This window comes from Musca autumnalis, unplaced genomic scaffold (assembly GCF_047663935.1).
Source record: "Musca autumnalis isolate F117 unplaced genomic scaffold, ASM4766393v1 scaffold_4, whole genome shotgun sequence".
Classification (NCBI taxonomy): domain Eukaryota; kingdom Metazoa; phylum Arthropoda; class Insecta; order Diptera; family Muscidae; genus Musca; species Musca autumnalis.
This window is the reverse complement of record NW_027411977.1, coordinates 85,458,343-85,479,338: the sequence shown is the minus strand read 5'-3', so window position 1 is coordinate 85,479,338 and position 20,996 is coordinate 85,458,343. Positions and strand designations below refer to the sequence as shown.

Here is a 20,996-nt window from a genome sequence, read left to right as displayed (position 1 = left end):
CTCCAAATATGTACATAGGGTACACACTAGGGTTAGTCATTTTTTTAGATTCAAAATCTGTGGAAATAGCATATAGGGCAGACAAAAACAAGCAGAATTGCGTTTTTACTTTTTCGAAATTGTGAAAAAACATTTTTAAAACTGGGAAATGAAACCGAGTTGCAAATTTTAAAATCGATGTAGCTTAAAAACTAAATGACAGATTTTTGATCAAATTGCATATTTGAAATCGATGCACTAAAACCAACTAAAAAAAATTATTTCCAAGAACAACTATTGCAGAAAAAAATTTCTCAAATATAAAAAAAAGTAAACTAAAAAAGTTTGTTTTTAGCTAAAGTAATTGCATTTTGTGCGGAAGGTTTTTTTACAATTTCGAAAAAGTAAAAACGCAATTCTTATTATTTTTGCCTGCCCTACATGCCATTTCCACAGATTATTGATATTCGAAAAAAATGAAAAAATGACTAACCCTAGTACACACCATTGACTCACTAAATTTATGCTGAAATTGATAAAATCATAGGTTTGGCTTATACATATAGCGTTTAAAAGAAAGGCGTGGAGAAGGTACCCCACCCACCTCCTCCGAAATTCATAAAATATACATAACAACAATTTTATTCAAAAAGACATGGCGTTTTTAAAATATGACAAAGGGAAGTACCCCGCCCCCTTCGAAATGCCATCCCTGTACATTCCCTGAATATTTCAGGAAAATCGGTTCAGTTGTTTTGTAGATGTAACATATTTTAAAAAGTGTGCGTGTTCAAGTCTTTGGTTCCTAAAAAAGTAGGTAAGGTCGGAGACACAACCACATATGGGAGTTATATCCAAATCTTAACCGATTTTGATATAATTTGGGACACTTATTTCTAGACCAAATTCAGTCACACATGCCAAATTTCATCAAAATCGGACGTATATAGCGTGTTTGGTGCAGCAAATACGTGAAATCGGGCGAAAATATATATATGGGAGCTTTATCCAAATCTGAACCGATGTCGATATAATTTGGCACATTTATTTCTAGACCGAATTCAGTCACACATTCCAAATTTCATCGAAATCGGACATATATAGCGTGTGTGGTACAGAAAAGACGTGAAATCGGACGAAAATATATATGGGAGCTATATCCAAATCTGAATCGATTTCGATATAATTTGGCATATTTATTTGTAGACCGAATTCAGTCACGCATTCAAAATTTCGTCAAAATTGGACGTACACAGTGTGTTTGGTGCAGCAAATACGTGAAATCGGGCGAAAATATATATGGGAGCTATATCGAAATCTGAACCGATTTTCACCAAAAGCAATAGCGTTCTTCCTATGGCTAAAAAAATTGTAGTCGGACAAAAAATGCGACCTGTACGTTGCGAACAAAAATACATGGACAGACGGACGGACATGCATGAATCGACTCAGAAAGTGATTATATGTATCCCCATTTTCTCGAAAGTTAAAGTGATAGGGAAAAACCCCGGGACACGTCTTCTTATTTTTGGTCTTCTATCACGCTGCGGTGTCAAAACATGGTTAATAATTTTCGTGTCGCATAGTGTTACCAACGAACGACATTTGATTTTTATTTATATAGATTTTATATTTCATAATCTATACACAGAAAAAAAATTGTAGCCATTTGATAAAGAAATTCAAAGATTCAACCAAAAATGTATCGATTTTCCGGCAATAAAAAAAATTGTCATATTGACAAAATTCGATAAAATTTTTTGATCACAAAGTAAAAATACATGTTGATAAAATAAAATTGTAATATTGATTAAAATATTTATCGATTTTTTTTATTTTGAACTGACTTAAAAATTTTTTAATGCATTTTTTCCAATCAATAAAATAATATTCATATTTACAATTATTTTGTTGTTCTTTTTGTTAAATACAAACCCAAAAGCCACAAAAAAAGATACATACACACATTTATAAATGGTCGTGGTTATTTATTTAATTGAAATGCCAAGTACCAGACGCATAGGTACATAAAAAATAACAGATGAAAGAAAGAAAAACGGAATGGAATAATTAATAACAGAAGTACATAATTATTTAGTGACACACATTAATTTTAATATAAGAAAACAAATAAATCACTTTTAAATATAAAATACAGGGAACATCATTAAACGTTGTGAAATGAAACACATTCTTCTGCCACATTGAAATTCATCAGCGGAAAATATTTGTTTTGATGTTATTACCAATATCACATGCGGTTGCTTGTTTGTCCAATAAAATATTCTTATTATCCTTTTTCATATTCGTGAATTCAATTATAAAATGTATTGGCCATTTAATTTACTTGAAAAGCACCTTTACTTTAAGAAAACACACAAACACAGATTTATGCACTGCCGATCCACATACAACGACTGTTTTAAAGGAACTGCCAAAATAAACCAAATTGATGGTTAAAAAATGTTATCTGCCTTCCTAAACCACCAAGCAGAAAAAAACATGAGAACTCGTACCGTTTTTTCTTTCCCTCTTCTTTTGTTAGGTTCATAAAAATCAGTAACAAACTTACATACAAGCCTTCACCCGAGCCCAAATAAATAAACAAGCCAAATGCCACACAAACGCTCCATCCCTTCATGCCGCAAAAATTTAATGACCATGCTTTGAAATATACATACATAGATAGCAACGACACTCACATCTCAAGAAAAAAACACAGCACATTGTTGTAGCGCTCTCTTTATGCCCTAAAAATGTTGTTTCTCTCGCTCTTGAGAGCGAGAACCTGCGACAAACGTTGAAAACCATTTTAACTACAGAAGTTTATTAATAACCATAAACAAATTTCAATAAATTATATGTTTGAAATCGTTTATTGATCGCTTTTTAGTAACATTTTCATGTTTGATAAACATTTTCCCTATATATTCGTAAAATTTTATCGCCATTCGACAAAAATATGGTGATAAAGCTTTTAATCAAAATTTTCTGGGTGGCTTTTTTTTCTGTGTATTTTATATTTTATATTTTATTTATATTTTGTATTTTAAATTTTGTATTTTAAATTTTATAATTTAAATTTTATATTTTATATTTCATATTTTATAATTTATATTTTGTATTTTATTATACCCTCAGACTTTAGACTAAAGAGGGTATTTACACTTTGATACGACCAAAAATGTGCCTCATCGAAATAATGATTTTAGACCCCAAGTATGTTTGTACGATATCCGTTTCAGACAGTTTTGAGTAGATCTAGCAATGTCCGTCCGTCTGTCTGGCTGGTGCGCACGATAACTCTCGAACGGATCAATTGATTCGGTTCAAATTTTGGGTGTCGAAATATTTTGTCCAGATTTGATTTAAGTTCAAAGATGGGCCATATAGGTCCACTCCTTCAGGTACCTCCCCCACAAATGTTCAAAAACTGTCGCAAAACTTGTGCGCACGCTAACTCTTGAAGGGAGTAACCGATTTTTCCCAAACTTTGTATATCCTAAACATTCTACAAGAGGAAGATGAGGTTCCAATATATTCTCAATCGGCCCACTCCTTCGAGTATCTTCCACACAAAATTTCGGAAAAGTTTAGTTTAGGGCCATCTCTCGAATCACTGTGATTTTTGTTTTAGCAACTTGTATTCACTACCCTACATACGACGGTACAAGTTTCATTAGGGGCAAGTCCATACTTCCTGAGAAAATAGCCTGAAAGTTGCAAAAAACCCCTATGACACCGTGTGAGGTGGTTGGAGCGCAAGATAAATCTAGAACGTATCTGCCGATTCGGTCCAAAATTTGGCCTTAGTAATAGTTTGTCCAAACATAGTCTAAGTTTGAAGATAAGCCACATCGGTCCACTCCTTCAGGTACCTCCCCAACAAAAGTTCAAAAATGTTCGGAAAAATTGTGCGCACGATAACTCTTGATGGGAGTGACCGATTTGGTCCACACTTTACACATCCTAATGAATCTTCCAGGTATAGGTCAGGTTCGAATATGGACTATATTTGTCCACTTCTTCGGGTACCTCCCACACAAAATTCTGGATAAATTCACTTTAAGACCTGCTCTCGAATCACTTTGATTTTTGTTGAAGCAAATTGCATTCGCTGCCTCAATTACGAAAGTAAAAGTTTCAGGGGCAAGTCCATACTTCTTGAGAAAACAGCTCTAAAGTTGTAAAAAACCCCTATGGCACCATATGCAGTGGCTGGAGAACTCGAACCGAATACTGCGTTCTTCCACACCTTGGATATCGTAATATTTCTTCGAATTTTATATGAAATTCGAATGTGGTGCTTATACGCCAAAAGTTCGAAATTCGAAATATTCGCTAAAATGGTACGCGCGAATCCCATAGACCTAGCAACCGATTTGGTCCAAACTTTGGATCTCTAAATATTGTCGAAACTTAGTTCATGTTCAAATTTGGGGTATCCTTGGGGTACCACCCACCCAAATCTTCAACATTTTTGTGTGGTTAACGGTCTGTTCGAGGATCCTTTGGACATTTTTACCGAAGGTTTTTCTAGTGGTCCTGTTTACATCGATATTATGTGTTTGGTAGGATAGTCTGATATCTCCGTAAATTTTTGAGCTTTAATCATATCCATATTTTTGTCGGTTCATACGCCCAAAATTTTAAAAACCTTAATACATACGTTTTTTTTTTTGGAAAAAAGTGTTTCAATCCACACAGGCTGAGGGTATATCTCTGTCGGCAAAGCCGACTGATACTTTTTTACTTGTTTTTTATATTTTATTATTTAAATTTTATATTTTATAATTTATATTTTGTATTTTTATACCCTCAGCCTTTAGGCTAAAGAGGGTATTTACACTTTGATACGACCAAAAATGTGCCTCATCGAAATAATGGTTTTAGACCCCAAGTATGTTTGTACGATATCCGTTTCAGACAATTTTGAGTAGATCTAGCAATGTCCGTCCGTCTGTCTGTCTGTCTGTCGGTCTGTCTGGCTGGCTGGTGCGCACGATAACTCTCGAACGGATCAATCGATTCGGTTCAAAATTTGGGTATCGAAATATTTTGTCCAGATTCGATTTAAGTTCGAAGATGGGCCATATAGCTCCACTCCTTCAGGTACCTCCCCCACAAATGTTCAAAAATTGTCGCAAAACTTGTGCGCACGATAACTCTTGTAGGGAATAACCGATTTGGTCCATACTTTGCACATCGTGTAATTTCTACCAAACTTAGATGAGGTTCCAATATGGACTCAATCGGTCCACTCCTTCGGGTACCTCCCACACAAAATTTCCGAAAAGTTCAGTTTAGGACCTGGTCTCGAATCGCTTTGATTTTTGTTGTACCATCTTGTATTGACTGTCCCCTATACGAAGGTACAAGTTTCTTCAGGGGCAAGTCCATACTTCCTGAAAAAATAGCCTGAATTGTACAAAAAACCCTCTGACACCGTGTGTAGTGGTTGGAGCGCAAGATAACTCTCGAACGGATCAACCGATTCGGTCCAAAATTTGGCTTTCGTAATATTTTGTCCAAACTTAGTTCAAGTTCAACGATGGATTATATCGGTCCACTCCTTCCGGTACCTCCTCACTAAAGTTCGAAAATGTTCGGAAAATTTGTGCGTACGATAACTCTTGAAGGAAGTAACCGATTTGGTCCATACTTTGCACATTATGAAATTTCTACCAGACTTAGATGAGGTTCCAATATGGACTCAATCGGTAAACTCCTTCGAGTACCTCCCACACAAAATTTCGGAAAAGTTCAGTTTAGGACCTGCTCTCGAATCGCCTTGGTTTTTGTTGTACCATCTTGTATTGACTGTCCCCTATACGAAGGTACAAGTTTCTTCAGGGGCAAGTCCATACTTCCTGAAAAAATAGCCTGAAAGTTGAAAAACAAACCCTATGACACCATGTTTATGGGTGGAAGCGCAAGATAATTCTCGAACGGACATGCCGATTCCGGCCAAAATTTGGCCTTCGTAATATTGTTTCCAAACTTAGTTTAAGTTCGTAGATAAGCCATATCGGTCCACTCCTTCAGGTACCTACCCCACAAAAGTTCAAAAATATTCGGAAAAATTGTGCGCACAATAACTCTTGATGGGAGTGACGGATTTGGTCCATACATTACACATTCTCATAATATCTACCAGATATAGATCAGGTTCGAATATGGACTATATTTGTCCACTCCATCCCGTACATCTCACACACAATTTTGGATAAGTTCACTTTAAGACCTGCTATTGAATCACTTTGATTTTTGTTGAAGCAACTTACATTTGCTGCCTCAATTACGATGGTAAAAGTTGTTTCAGGGGCAAGTCCATACTTCTTGAGAAAACAGCCCGAAGGGTGTAAAAACCGCCTATGGCACACCCATGGTCTATGTCGGTCCATTCCTTTATGTACCTTTTCCGCAACATTTTTGAACTTTAATCCTATCAACATTTTTGTCGGTTCATACGACCAAAATTTTGAAACCCCCTAAATACATAAGTTTTTTGTGAAACAAGTGTTTTAATTTGCACAGGCTGAGGGTATATCTCTGTCGGCAAAGCCGACGGATACTTTTTTACTTGTTTGTTTTATATTTTGTAATTTAAATTTTATATTTTATAATTAATATTTTGTATTTTATATTTTTTATTGTATAATTTAAAATTTATATATTTTTTTTAATATTTTATAATTTAAATGTTATATTTTATAATTTATATTTTGTATTTTATATGTTTATACCCTCAGCATTTATGCTAACGAGGGTATATACACTTTCATACGGGCAAAATGTGCCTCATCGAAATAATGGTTTTAGACCCCAAGTATGTTTGGACGAAATGTGTTTCAGACAATTTGGAGTCGATTGAGCAATGTCCGTCCGTCTGTCTGGCTGGCTGGTGCGCACGATAACTCTCGAACGGATCAACCGATTCGATCCAAAATTTGGCTTTTGTAATATTTTGTCCAAACTTAGTTTAAGTTCGAAGATCCACGCCTTCCGGTATCTCCCCCACAAAAGTTCGAAAATGTTCGGAAAATTTGTGCGCACGATAACTCTTGAAGGGAGTAACCGATTTGGTCCATACTTTGCCCATCGTAAAATGTGTACCAGACTTAGATAATGTTTCAATATAGACTCAATCGGTTCACTCCTTCGGGTACCTCCCACACAAAATTTCGGAAAAGTTCAGTATAGAGCCATCTCTCGAATCGCTGATTTTTGTTTTAGCAAATTGGATTGACCATACGACGGTACAAGTTTTATTTGAGGCAAGTCCATACTTCCTGAAAAAATAGCAAAAACCCCTATGACACTGTGTGGGGTGGTTGGAGCGCTAGATAACTCTCGATCGGATCTGCCGATTCGGCCCAAAATTTGGCCTTAGTAATATTTTGTCTAAACATGGTTTAAGTTTAAAGATAAGCCATATCGGTCCACTCCTTCAGGTACCTCCCCCACAAAAGTTCAAAAATTTTAGGAAAATTTGTTCATACGGTAACTCTTGAAGGGAGTGGCCGAATTGGTCCATGCTGTACACATACTAATAAAAACAAAAAAACATTGTTCCACAACATCCCATACGGGACAAGGGAGACTTCTCTCATATCAATGAGTGCACCCCGATTCATATTTAGCTCAATGATATGGGACCTACTGTTTATCGCCGAGTCCGAACGGCGTGTCTTAAGAAACCACTTGTGGAGAAGTTTTTCAAGGCTGAAATACTCAGGAAATATCGCCAACATTACTGAGGGGTATTTTGCCACCGTTGAAAAATGTTTGATGTTGCCTGGCTGGGGAATCGAACCCCTGACCTTCTGCGTGCAAGGCGGGCGTGCATACCATTGCACCACGGTGGCACCCACACATCCTAATATATCTGCTAGATATAGATCAGGTTCAAATATGGACTATATTTTTCCACTCCATCCGGTACCTCCCACACAAAATTTCGGATAAGTTTACTTTAAGACCTGCTATCGAATCACTTTGATTTTTGTTGAAGCAACTTGCATTCGCTGCCTCAATTACGATGGTAAATGCTTTTTCAGGGGCAAGTTCATACTTCTTGAGCAAACATCCCGAAGGGTGTAAAAACCCCGTATGGCACCATATGTGGTGGCTGGAGATCCACTTCCATAATGGTCAATATAGATCCATTCCTTTTAGTATCTCCTCCGCAAAACTTTTGATCTCTAATTGTTTCAATATACATATACAGGCTGAGGGTATATCTCTGTCGGCAAAGCCGACTGATACTTTTTTACTTGTTTATTCTATATTTTGTATTTTACATTGTATATTTTATAGATTTTAAATGTTATAGACTCCATATAAAATTGGCGCCCCTTTTTAGCTTTTATAAACATTTGTTCAACCGATTTGCTTCAGTCAATATACCTTTATTGTGTCTTATATCTTCTTAAACATCTACTACATCACGGAAATAATTTTGTATTCAGCTAATGTAAGGCGATTGTCATTAGTTCATCTTCATAAATTTTGATGATCCATTCCATCCCCAATGTAGTTTATCTATATTTTTATTTCCCATTGTTGTTTCTGCGGACCATGCAATAATGCAAAATATGTTTTCTATCTCTTTTAGATTGTCTATGGAATTTACAAGGCAAAGGAGATGGATGCAGTAGTGGAAGATATTGAGTAGACCACATTAACTTTGCATTGCTTAAGATCTCAACGAGCACTTGGTCAAATATGTATACGAAGAATGGAAAAAGATCAAACTTTGTAAACACAACAATTTTCATACACATTTGTATATTGCATTTGTAGTGGTTTTTCTTATTTGCCACCTCTTCACCTTTGATCCCTCTGCAATATTGGAGCTAAATGCATGAATGCGCAGCTGCACAATACAAAATTAGCGAAATTGAATGAAATCGAAATACAAACAACGACCAACCAGATAGACAGTTTTTCAATCTGGATATAAAATTTCCTGTCAGAAATCTATATTGTGGGGTCTTGTATGACCGCTTCTAGTGTTATTGGGTAAAGTGTAAAGGGTGTCCGACAACTGTAACAGCGCCAGCTTTGCTGTCAATATCCCCAGTTGGAGTTTTATGTTTGCATAAACACACTCACACACATCTACAAAATGCACCAAACAAAATTTGCATTGGCAACAAAAACCACAACGGAGTATAACAAAACTGCTGACATCGATTTATTTAGTTACGAGTATCAGTCACAGATACCACCACATCAACTAGTCGTCGTGTTTCAGTTACAGCAACTTCAGTTATAAAGGAACACCGAAAGCAACAGCAACACCAATATCCATTCTAAACAACCAACTCAACTCCCCACATCTGGAAAAAAGACAAAAAAGAACATTCCCCTCACTTTATTCTTATTCTCATTTCTGTTCATTCATTCAGGTCGAAAGAAGAAGAAGAAGAAGAAGAAGTAGAATAACAACAAAAACAATTATTATGTAAATAACATGAAAACAACAATAACAAACGAACAGTAACAATACAAGAAAACAGTTTGTTTGAAAACTAAGGAAAATATTTGTTGAACAAAACAAAAAGAAAACGAACTTCTCCTTTTTAACAACGAAACAAAAACAGAAACAATTAACCAACAACAACAACAACGCAGCCAGTAATCTAAAAATCTACAACAACAGCAACAACAAAAAGACTTGCAAACACATTCCTGGAACAAGTAGCCCGGGAGGTATCCCTTGTTCCACAACTACAACTACAACAAGAAACAACACAGTATTGTTTATTTATAATTTACAACAACAACTACTACTATAAAAAGGTAAGTTTCCCATAGCAGTGCAGTCTTAATCACGTTGCAGTGCAATGAGAAAAAGTTGACCACAATTTGTGGGAAATATTCTTAAATTTTGTAAAATTTAATGCCAACATTATACTGAAGTTCCTTTACATGTATTCCAAAGTCATATATTAATCGCCACAACGAAGTCCGAACATCTTAATACGAAACTCTAAACTAATTACCCTTATAAGCACTTTGTGTCTTATTTTACGATGACAAATCTATGATACATCGTTGTTAATGGAGGATAGCATTTTGGATTGTTATCCCTAGACCGAGGATCTTTGAAAGGTCGTCCATAGACGGAAGACACTATAGAGGCTGTCATAGACCGAAGACCGTTTAAAGTTCATGTATAAAACGAAGACTTTCTTAAGGTGGTTTTGTAGATAAAAGACTTCTTAAATGTCTTCCATAGGCAGAAAACGCTTTAAAGGACATAATAGACGGAAGACCCTTTAAGGATTGTGTTTGGACCGAAGACCTTTTAAAGGACATATAGTCCTTTAGAGGTCTTCCATAGACGGAATATTTTATGGTTTTTCTTAAGACAGAAGATATTCAAAATCTTTCATATACATAAAATACAAAATCTAAAATATAAAATGTAAAATACAAAATATTAAATATAAAATATAAACTATAAAATGTGAAGTATAAAATATAAAATAAAAAATATAAAATGTTTAATATCTATATATCTATATATATAAAAGAGTAGTGAGGTGAGTGACTGACTGACTGACTGATTCATCAACGCCCAGACGAAACGGCTGAAGCTAGAAACTTGAAATTTTGGGTGTAGGTTGCTGTTGGTGTGTAGGGGTGAGATAAGGCTGGGTTTTTGGAAATTCGACCTAGAAGTGTACGAAAAGTACTAAAAGGTACTAAATATGGTAATCTTGGTATTAGGCAAACGGGAAGAGCTAGAATTCTGAAATTCGGAATGAGGGTAACTGATGGAGAGTTAGAAAGATGTACCAAAGGGTTTTTGGAAATTCGAACTACAAGGGTACGAAAAGTACTAAATGGTACTAAATTTAGTACAATTTGGATTTGAGTGAACGGATAGAGCTGGAATACAAACATTTGGAATGATGGTCACTGATGAAGAGTAACAAAGAAAGGTTTTTGGAAATTCGAACTATAAGGGTACGAAAAGTACTAAATGGTACTAAATTTAGTACAATTTTGATTTGGATGAACAGATTGAGCTGGAATACAGACATTTGGAATGAGGGTCACTGATGAAGAGTTACAATAAAAGGTTTTTGTAAATTCGAACTATAGGGGTACGAAAAGTACTAAATGGTACTAAATTTAGTACAATTTGGATTTGGGTGAACGGATTGAGCTGGAATCCTGAAATTTGTAATGAGGGTCACTGATGGAGAGTAACAAATAAAAGTTTTTAGAAATTCGAACTATAAGTGCACGAAAAGTACTAAATGGTACTAAATTTAGTACAATTTGGATTTGGGTGAACGGATAGAGCTGGAATCCTGAAATTTGGAATGAGGATCACTGATGAAGAGTAAAAATGAAAGTTTTTTGGAATTCGAACTATAAGTGTACGAAAAGTACTAAATGGTACTAAATTTAGTACAATTTGGATTTGGGTGAACGGATAGAGCTAGAATCCTGAAATTTGAAATTATGGTCAGTGGTGGAGAATAACAAAGAATTTTTTTTGGAAATCCGAACTATAAGTGCACGAAAAGTTCTAAATGGTACCAAATTTAGTACAATTTGGATTTCGGTGAACGGATTGAGCTGGAATCCTGAAATTTGTAATGAGGGTCACTGATGGAGAGTAACAAAGAAAAGTTTTTAGAAATGCGAACTATAAGTACATGAAAAGTACTAAATGGTACTAAATTTAGTACAATTTGGATTTGGGTGAACGGATAGAGCTGGAATCGTGAAATTTGGAATGAGGATCACTGATGAAGAGTTAAAATGAAAGGTTTTTGGAATTCGGACTATAAGTGTACGAAAAGTAATAACTTGTACTAAATTTAGTACAATTTGGGTTTGGGTGAACGAATTGAGCTGGAATCCTGAAATTTGGAATTAAGGTCACTGATGGAGAGTAAAAAAAGAAAGGTTTTTGGAAATTCGAACTATAAGTGCATGAATAGTACTAAATGGTACTAAATTTAGTACAATTTGGATTTGGGTGAACGGATAGAGCTGGAATACAAACATTTGGAATGAGGGTCACTGATGAAGAGTAACAATGATAGGTTTTTGGAAATTCGAACTATAAGGGTACGAAAAGTACTAAATGGTACTAAATTTAGTACGATTTTGATTTGGGTGAACAGATTGAGCTGGAATACAGACATTTGGAATGAGGGTCACTGATGAAGATTAACAATGATAGGTTTTTTGAATTTCGAACTTAAAGGTACGAAAAGTACTAAATGGTACTAAATTTAGTACAATTTTGATTTGGGTGAACATATTGAGCTGGAATACAGACATTTGGAATGAGGGTCACTGATGAAGAGTAACAATGAAAGGTTTTTGTAAATTCGAAATATAGGGGTACGAAAAGTACTAAATGGTACTAAATTTAGTACAATTTGGATTTGGGTGAACGGATAGAGCTGGAATCCTGGAATTTGGAATGAGGATCACTGATGAAGAGTAAAAATTAAAGGTTTTTGGAATTCGAACTATAAGTGTACGAAAAGTAATAAATTGTACTAAATTTTGTACAATTTGAGTTTGGGTGAACGGATAGAGCTGGAATAAAAACATTTGGAATGAGGGTCACTGATGAAGAGTAACAAAGAAAGGTTTTTGGAAATTCGAACTATAAGCGTACGAAAAGTACTAAATGGTACTAAATTTAGTACAATTTTGATTTGGGTGAACAGATTGAGCTGGAATACAGACATTTGGAATGAGGGTCACTGATGAAGAGTAACAATGAAAGGTTTTTGTAAATTCGAACTATAGGGGTACGAAAAGTACTAAATGGTACTAAATTTAGTACAATTTGGATTTGGGTGAACGGATTGAGCTGGAATCCTGAAATTTGTAATGAGGGTCACTGATGGAGAGTAACAAAGAAAAGTTTTTAGAAATTCGAACTATAAGTGCACGAAAAGTACTAAATGGTACTAAATTTAGTACAATTTGGATTTGGGTGAACGGATAGAGCTGGAATCCTAAAATTTGGAATGAGGATCACTGATGGAGAGTAAAAAAGAAAGGTTTTTAAAATTCGAATTAAAAGTATACAAAAAGTACTAAATGGTACTAAATATAGTACAATTTGGATTTGGGTGAACGGATAGAGCTGGAATACAAACATTTGCAATGAGGGTCACTGATGAAGAGTAACAATGAAAGTTTTTGTAAATTCGAACTATAAGGGTACGAAAAGTACTAAATGATACTAAATTTAGTACAATTTGGATTTGGGTGAACGGATAGAGCTGGAATCCTGAAATTTGAAATTAGGGTAACTGGTGGATAGTAACAAGAAAAGGTTTTTGGAAATTCGAACTATACATCAGTGCACGAAAAGTTCTTAATGGTACTAAATTTAGTACAATTTGGATTTGGGTGAACGGATAGAGTTGGAATCCTGAAATTTGGAATTGGGGTCACTGATCAAGAGTAAGAAAGATGTACCAAAGATCGAAAAGTCCTAAATGGTAGTGAGCTTAGTATGATTTGGATTTGAAGAGCTGGAATCCTGAAATATGGAATTAAGATTACTGTTGGAATATAGAATTGAGATATAGAGGTAGCTTTGGAAAATCGTACTAACGTGCACGAAGCAGTACTAAATGGTACAGAATTCGCTACTATTTCTATTTGCGTGGACAGATTACTGTTGGAATGTAGGATTGAGGTAGTTTTGGAAATTCGTACTTATGGAAAAGTGCTAAATGGAACTACATTGGCTATAAATTGGGTTTAGGTGAACGGATAGATATGAAAGTACATTTTGGAAAATCGTGTACGAAAAGTGCTAAATGGTACAAAATTTGGTAGCTTTTGGTATTTGCTATATGGTATAGAATTTTGTACAATTTGTGATTTTGTAAGGGGTAGAACTGGAATTTTGAAATTTGGCATTAGATTAGCAATTGGTGTTTAGAGTGGAGGTAGGGAGGAGGCTTTTCAAATTCGTACTTATTTATACAAAAAGTACTAAATAGTGAATTGGGGTTAGAATATATGTTGGAAGGGTTAGAACCAGGAGTCAAATCTGAAATTTGCAATATGATACGTAGTTTTGAAAATTCGAAATAAAAAATATGGTAGTTGTGTAGGGATGCGATACGGCAGATTTTTTTTGTAAATTCTGGCTACAATCGAAAAAAATATTGGTAATAAAAATAGGTCTTAGTACAACAGAATCTCCAGCATTCACCATTCCCGCATTAAATATTGATTATATATTCCGCATACGAAGTAGCGGGCATTTGCTAGTATATATATATATATATATAATAGAAAATTGTTTGTACGTTTGTTTGTTTGTGCCTTATAGACTCAAAAACCGCTCAACAAATCTGAAAATTTCAGAGTATGTAACAGCATCGCCTGAAATTAAAATAGGCTATATAAATTTTTGAAATTCTGCGTTGATCTAAAGATATAGCATCAGAATCGGAGGTACCTCCAAAAATGTAAATCTTGTATGGGAATATCTACACAGAAAAAATTTTTAGGCATTTGATTAAAAATTCAAAGATTCAATCAAAAATTTATCGATTTTCCGGCGATAAAAAAATTTTCATATTGACAAAATTCGATAAAATTTTTTGATCACAAAGTAAACATACAACTGATAAAATATTTCACATATTGACAAAAAATATTTATCAAAATACTCCACATATTTTTTTATCAGTTCAATAAAAACAGGTAAGAACGACGTTAAGTTCGGCCGGGCCGAACTTGTTATACCCTCCACCACAATTTGTATTGAAGTAAAATGGAATAATTAGTTTCATTTCGTCTATGAAGAAGAATTAATACTACATTTCAGCAATGTGAGGCACCGTTCTATGGGGTCTATTTCAAAACGTCGATCTATACCGACAAATTTCTTACGGAAAGTTTTTGGACTCAAAGAAGACTAATATCCTGTTTATATTATAGCTTTTTGCAGGATTAACCTTCTTTATGAGGATTTATTTGACGAATACCCAATGGAAATGACATTTGAAACCCAGTGGGTTTGTTAAATCCTGCTATATATAAACGTACTATAAATACCAAATTTCCTATATTTCGGTAAGAGAATGTGGGTAAAACTTAAAAAATACCGAAAATCAAGAAGTGCGCTTCTGTGGGGATATAGGAAGACGTGGAACTATACTGATAATACTCCTATGGAATATTTTATAACTCTTGGAAGACTAAATAACGATTTTTAGCCATTTCGGTGGGATATTGACGTCACAATCTTCAGTATTACGAAAATCGGGAGGTACCGTTCTAAGGGTGCTATATCGAAACGTGGACCTATACGGACGAATTTTAGTCGGAAATGGGGCAATATGAAAGCGTCGACCTTTACAGACAAATTTCTGGCGAACAGTTTTATATCACATTGAAGACTAAATACCAATTGGAATTTGGAGGAATATTGAAGCCACAAACTTCAAAATACGGAAAATCGGGAGGTACCTTTCCATGGGGGCTATATGAACGCATGGACCTATAACGACAAATTTAAAGGGGAAGTTTGAGTACCCCCAACGAAGTCTAAATACCAAATTTCAGCCATATGGAATATTGAGGCAACAACGTTCAAAATACCGAAAATGGGGAGGTACCGTTCGATGGGGGCTATATCAAAACGTGGACCGGTATACCCCATTTTCAATACCAAACATCCTGCAAGTAATAAAAACTTCTGTACCAAATATTGACTCTCTATCTTTAAAATAGCGAGCTGTATCTTGATTTCAACAGACAGACAGACGGACGGACGAACAGGCGGACATGGTTAAATCGACATAGAATTTTATGCTGATCAATAATATATATACTTTATAGTGACTCCGACGAATATTTCGATGTGTTACAAACGGAATGACAAATTTATAATATTTATCGATTTTTATACCCTCCACAATATGGAGGGTATAAAAATCGATAAATATTTTAGTCAATATGTGAAATATTTTATCAGTTGTATTTTTACTTTGTGATCAAATAATTTTATCGAGTTTCGTCAATATGATATTTTTTATCGCCGCATTTTTCTTCTGTGTATAGAATGATAACAACAGATATAGCCTTCAAATGTTGCCACAATAAGTGGGAAGTAAGTACACGTCATGTCTTACAAAATAAGCGCGGTGGCTCAAGGGGAAGAGTTTTCCCCTTTGAGCTACTGATATCAGATATCATATATTTTATTGTCGTTTTCGAACAAATATAATCTCCAAATTCTGTCAAACTTAGTGGGAAGTAAGTACACGTCATCTCTTACAAAATAAGCGGGTGGAGTAAGGGGTAGCAGCTCTCCGCTTTGAGCAGCTAATACCAAATATCGTCTGTTTTAATATTGTATGCCAATATCTATAGAATGGTAACATATATAGTCTCGAAACTTTGTAAAAATTAGTGGGAAGTAAGTACACGTAAACTCTTACAAAACAAGCGTGGTGGGGTCAGGAATAGGAAGCTCTCCCTTTTGAGCTGCTAATATCAAATACCATAATTTTGAATCACTATAAGCTTGAAAGACTTTAAACTCATAAAAAGTTATGGTCGAAACTATCACGAGCAAAAATGTGGAATGCAATGGCGGGGGAAGTATCCCATAGGACCAAACTACAAAATTGAAACATTTCAAACTAGGCAAGAGTGGTTTACAACGTGCCTACCGGATAAGATCTTATCACATGGGGAAGGTCTCCTTATGGATGCTAATATTACATAGAGTATATTTGACTCAATCTAAATTTGAGAAATATTAATCTTGGTGACAGTAAAACTTAAGTCAATCTATGGATTCCCGAAAAATGGGCGGGCAAGCAATAACGGTCAAAGAACTCAAATATTAAATATGTGATGTCTTTATTAGGTCCATTTTATCTTCTTAAGATTCGTCTTTATTGTAATACACGGTGTCGCAATAGTGAAGCGGAACTTACAGTAGATGATACCGAGAGATGACACAAATACTTAATATCGTATTTGTTAATCACTATTTCTGGGAAACATTGAAAGTTGTAAAAGGTTTTCATTTTAGCAATTACATTATTAGAAAAATATAACGCAGATAGACATAAGGGAAGTTGGAGCTATCCTAAAAGTAATTTAAAGTGACATAAAGGGTTGACGCAACAAGATAAGCTTATAGAAATTCCAAGTTGTTTTTGAACCTTCATTCTTTAATAATGGTGGTACGTCTCTTCTTTCATGCATATTTTTTATGATAATTTTTAAGATAACTCAAATTTCAAAAGTGCATGATGCGATCGTTTGCGGACCATAATTACTTTTGATGATTTATGCACTGAAGTCTCCATCATCAGATCCAATCATAATATGTCGCGCATATTTACGCTATTTCGGAAAAATCTCAATTTTATCAACTAAAGCCATTGAAATATTTAAATATGGAAGTATTTATGAAAGACATTTACAAAATATAAATATATTCTGGTTTCAACGTTCGCCAAATCTACTTGTTTTATTTGTACTCATGTGCATTATAGCTCATAAAAATCGCCAAAGGTAATTGTTTTTGCATCTTCACTCTTAGTTTTTTGTGATACATCTCATTCATTCATAGATATATTTTATGACAACTTAAATTTCAATGGTGAAAAACTACATGATGCAAACATTTGCGGACCATAGTTACTTTTGATGTTTTATGCGCTTTAATCTCGAATATATAGTTGCGCCAATCTGAAATAATCAAATTGTTCTCAACTGAAATCATTAAAACCTTTAAATTTGTTTCTGCAGTAAAATTGGAATACTTTATGTAAAACAATTTAAAAAAAATTAAAAAAATATTGTGGCAACGTTTGCCAACACTAATTTTTGATCTTTCTTATAGCCGGGACTCTTATTTATCAGACCAAATTAAAACTTTTGATAAATCTTTGCGCCATTCGGAAAAAACACGCGTTTTTCTGAAGTAAAATTGGAATAATTTATGTAAAACAATTAAAAAAAAAATAAAAAAATATTTTGGCAACGGTTGCCAACACTAATTTTTGATCTTTCATATATTTATCAGACCAAATTAAAACTTTTGATAAATGTTTGCGCCATTCGGAAAAATCACGTGTTTTTAAGGAGTAAAATTGGAATAGTTTATGTAAAACAATTAAAATATTCTGACAACGTTTGCCAACACTAATTTTTGGTCTATCTTATAAGCCGGGCTCCTATTTATCAGAATGTACCATAACTTTTGATATAAGTTTGCGCCATTCCGAAAAATCACGGTTTTTTCTCATTATAAAAGTGGAATAATTATAAAATATAAAACATAAAATAAAAAACGAACGGCGTGTCTAAGACACCACTTGTAGAGAAGTTTTACAAGGCTGAAATACTCAGAAAATGTCGCCAACATTTCTGAGGGGTATTTTGCCACCGTTGAAAAGAGTTTGATGTTGACTGGCCGGGGAATCGAACCCACGACCTTCAGTGTGCAAGGCGGGTGTGCATACCATTGCACCACGATGGCACCCAATGAATAAAATATAAAATAGATAAAAATGTAGTAAGAAAGATAAAATATAAAATATTTAATTTAAAATACAAAATACAAAATTTAGCATACAAAATATAAAGTATAAAATATAAAAAATGAAATATAAAATATATAAAAAATAATACAAGAAAGATAAAATATAAAAGACAAAATATAAAGTAAAAAATATATAATATAAAAGATAAACTACAAAAAAAATATAAAATGTAAAATAAATATAAAATTGAAATATATATTTAAAATATAAAACATAAATTATAAAAAAAACATAAAATTAAAATATAAAGTTTAAAATATAAAATATATTTAATTAATTCTCTTTCGAGTTGAGCTGTTAGGCCTTTAGAGATACATTGAAAAATTAGGAGTCTACCGAAGTCCCACGCATCCAAAGCATGGAAACTAGTATAAATATCGCACTTCATTAGATAAATGTATATGCGAAATTATGTCAGTTAATTGAAACTCCAAACTTTTCCTATAGTCCTGCTTGGTAATCCAATTTTTCAATGTTCACAAATACTAGGAAAAGTTTGGAGTTTCAATTAACTGACATAATTTCGCATATACATTTATCTAATGAAGTGCGATATATATACTAGTTTCCAAGCTTTGCCTTCGTCTGTCACAACAACAACATCCTAATACACCTGAAGATCGGCTTTACCACCCGTGAAACGTAGTGTAATGGTTGGATGCGTGGGACTTTGGTAGACTCCTAATTTTTCAATGTATCTCTAAAAGCCTAACAGCTCAACTCGAAAGAGAATTAATTAAATATCACTATAAATGGCCTTCGCCTTAATAAGGCAAAAATAAAATATAAAATATACAATTTGTTGAGAATTTCCTAATTTTTTATTGAGACTTCCAACACATTGTAAAAGGAAATGGGAGAAAATACACATTACAATATTTCCTCAAAAAATACTTCCTAAATTCAAAGCAAAATTTACAAACTGGATACTACATAATGGCCATTGTTTTCGATTTTTACACATTTTGATGCTAATGTTAATATTTCATCTTTTTAATGGACTCTCCCCACAAGAAGTGGTGTTTGTTAAACAATTGTTGCCTTAAATAATTCAAAGTTGCCGAATCACTTTTGTTACGATGTGGCATGGTCCATCACACTTACTTCACACTACAATAACAACAACAACAACAACAAAAGGGAAAGTAACTTCCTCTGTGGTCAAAAAAAGCATGGGGTTCAACAACTTACAAATTTATTTCACTGTCATTGTACACTTTACAAATCATGGCTTCACAATTTGAATGTCAGATTTAATAAGTGTTTCGTGTTTGCATGCAAAACTTGTAAGTGTTCAGTGTTAATTGGAAAGAGGGGATGTGAATATGATAGATTTATATACACAAATGCATATACAAATATTTTTGAAAAGCAATATCGACATGTGTTTTTTTATAAAAAAAAAAAACGTTACGTACACTCAATAAATAAGAACAGTGAAATGTCTTAAAGAAACTCCTTAAAGAGAAATAATTAAAATTTGAAAAAAGGACAAAATTCTCATTGCGCCTTATATCCCCTATATCGCGGTGAACGCAAGTCCCAAAAGTTTTGAGCGTTATGTCCATGTCTAACTTCATAACTCCCAAAATTCTATTGAAAGATGAAATGATGCGTCATCATTTTATAAAAGTAGCAAAACTTGGAATTGTAGAACAATTTTCTTGCTTTTTGATTTGCATCGATTTTTTAAACCTAAATACGAAACCAGTTCGTTTTACCCCATACACGTAACGTATGTATTTTTTCTTCTTGTTCGATTTTTATTGTAATTATTGCCATTGACCTTGATATAAATAAATGCATGTAAATATCTTTGCATACACACTTTCCTCTCAGCTTTTACGTTTTACTCCATATGTTCGCTTGCAATCCGCTCGCTTATTATACAGAGCATTTAAATAACAATGACAACAAAACCCAATTCCAACATCCATCATCCTTATGTGCATACATATTTGAATATTCATACCCCAGCTAAGGTGTTATGGGAAAATATTCTTGTAACACCAACATTGATTGCAGCTGACCATGACGGATGAACGAAATGATAGACAACCAACCAGCCAGCCAGCAGCCACCCAGCCGCACAATACAACAACTAGCAGTTCGACCATAAACGGCTTAAAAGAATTTCAATTTCATTCATTCTCTGGCTAAGAACAAGCCCACTAAACTGCATACTTTCGTTTGCACGTGGCATAATTTGTGTCAGAACACACACATTCATATATTTTCTAGTGGTTATGATTTTTGTTGATTGATTTGGATTTGAAAATTTTCAAAAGATATTCCTGTAAAATAATGTTACCATTTTACCACAGAGAACAAAAAGGCCTGATAAAAGCCCTAACTGTCTTCCTGTAAAATACTATAAAGTTTTTCTATAGAAAAGTGAGCAATACAGAAGGCCTAAAGTTCTTACCATAG

General features: G+C 34.1%; 1 protein-coding gene across 14 annotated transcripts in view; it reads left to right on the top strand.

The window, feature by feature from the left end:
• Spn (protein phosphatase 1 regulatory subunit spinophilin) overlaps window positions 1-20,996 on the top strand; it is a 347,126-nt gene that overhangs the window by 93,341 nt on the left and 232,789 nt on the right. For 11 of the 14 annotated variants that reach the window (XM_073982797.1, XM_073982823.1, XM_073982817.1 and 8 more), the window contains one exon: window positions 8,597-9,786. The gene's annotated coding sequence lies outside the window, so the exon portion shown is untranslated. The remainder of the gene's footprint in view (window positions 1-8,596; window positions 9,787-20,996) is intronic. The other 3 variants (XM_073982801.1, XM_073982807.1, XM_073982799.1) reach the window with 1 other exon arrangement.